Genomic DNA, 2,008 nt, shown 5'->3' with positions numbered 1-2,008 from the left:
GGCAGCTTCCGAGCTGGTTGAGTCAACAGCTAACAGAGCACCTAGCTTCCTTTCATCTTTTCTGCTCTGCCATTCTCATTGAGTTCTCTTCAAGCTAACTCCCCTCATGGTCCCAAGAGCGCATCCATAGGCTCAGGCATTCCATACAGACCCCAAAGCGTCCAGCATCAAGGAAAACTTTCTCAGGAGCCTCTCACACGCATGGCCACCGCTTTCCCCATGCCTGAACCAGTCACCGTTAAGGGGAATGGAACCACCATGGTAGCATTAGATCAATCATGATTCAACTGGGACTGGAGGTGTGGCCCTGGTTCTCTGAGACATGCAGACACAGGGAGATAAAGTGCCTGAACAAATCTTGGGCTCTGTTATAAGGGAGAATGGGGACAGTGGCTGTTGGGGAGATAGCTTAGTCTGTTTCCCTCTGTCTGACTGTCTCCAGTGTGGTCAGACATCTGACCACATCAGTGCTTGGATTAAACCCTCCAATGGCTACATAATAACGTCTGACTAAATACCATGTTCCTAGCATGACACTCCAGGTTTCCATGACCTGGCCTTCATCTGCCTCTCCAGCCTCATCGCCCATTCATTCCCACCAGCATCCAGAGCACACCGTTATCCCTTCCATGCTCCGACCAGGCTTCATTGTCCCCAGGAAGCTTCCCAGAACTTGCAGATGGTCCAAGAACCTCTCTGTGGGTCCCTATAGCACCTGTACATCCCTCCCTTCATCCTCTGTGATACGGACATTTCTGAGCACCAACCCTTCATTTTGAGTGCTCGATAAATCTTTTCTGAACGGAACCCCAGCCCAGCTGGCCTGAGCACCAGGCCTGTTTTAACGTGTATACGTGGTTTATCCCACAGACACCTGAATCTCAACATGTCAAATAAGAGGCATATCATAATCTTGCCCTGATCTCTTATTCCTCCTATATTCCTTTTCTTGGAAAATCTACCTTCACTGAGCTGCTCAAGACAAGAAATTGGAAACGACCTTTTCTCTTAACCACATACCTACTTTGTCACCAAGCCCTGTCAATCCTATCTTCAAATGCCTCTCCCATTTCCCTCCTCACTGCCTTAGTTCAGGCTCTTATCAGTTCCCTGGATTCATGCAGCATCCTCCAAATTGATCTGCTTGTCTCCGACCTCGATCCTATGCTATCCTTCCTCCACACTGTAGGCAGAGTGGTTTTTTTTTTTTTTCAGCTGAGCCATCCTGCTACCTGTTGGCAGCTCAGTGGCTGCTCAGCTCGGGCTGGAATTGAACCGCTGTTGCTCAGAGCTCAAACTCTAGAGCGAGCTCTTAACCAACTGAGCCACTCGGCCGGCCCCCAGAGTGCTTTTTAAGGTCACTCTCCTGCCTGAATCTTTGATGCTCTCCATTCCCTTATCAAACCACTTTCTTGGTTGTAGGACCCTTCAAGTCCGCCTCCTACGTACTTCTGTAGCCGTAGCTCTTCAAGTACTCTCACTGAACTCAAGTGAACTCAAGCCATGTGGGATTATTTCCAGTTTCTCCAAAGCAATTCCCCAAAGCTTTCTCTCTTTGCCTTGAGTGCAAATCTCCTCGCTTCTGCCCCCTGTTGGCACATGAAACCTCATCCTTCAGGGCTCAGCTTAAGCTTTACCAACCCTGGGAAACATCCCCATCCACACCTGCTCTCTGGGGTTGGTCCAGGCGCCTCTTCTGTCCTCCGCCGTCACAGCTCCTAGCTCTATACTATAATGATCACTTCACAATGTTTTGTAGCCCCTTCTGTGCTCCAGGCCCTGGGACAACCTGCCCCACTCTTTGGAGCTTCTGTTTTAGTGGGAGGCGGGGTGGAGGGCTCTAAGCACATACGATAGGGTTACAGCTGAGACCGTGCCAGGGAAGACAGGCACGGAGTAAATAACAGAAGACCTGCCTTAGGCTGAGGAGTCAGGGGTGGCTTTCCCGAGGAAGTGATGGCTACGTGGGGACGCCACGGATGAGGAATCAGTGGCCAGGTAAAGAAGA

The sequence above is a fragment of the Hipposideros armiger genome, unplaced genomic scaffold, assembly GCF_001890085.2.
Source record: "Hipposideros armiger isolate ML-2016 unplaced genomic scaffold, ASM189008v1 scaffold_378, whole genome shotgun sequence".
NCBI lineage: Eukaryota > Metazoa > Chordata > Mammalia > Chiroptera > Hipposideridae > Hipposideros > Hipposideros armiger.
This window is presented reverse-complemented; position numbering follows the sequence as displayed.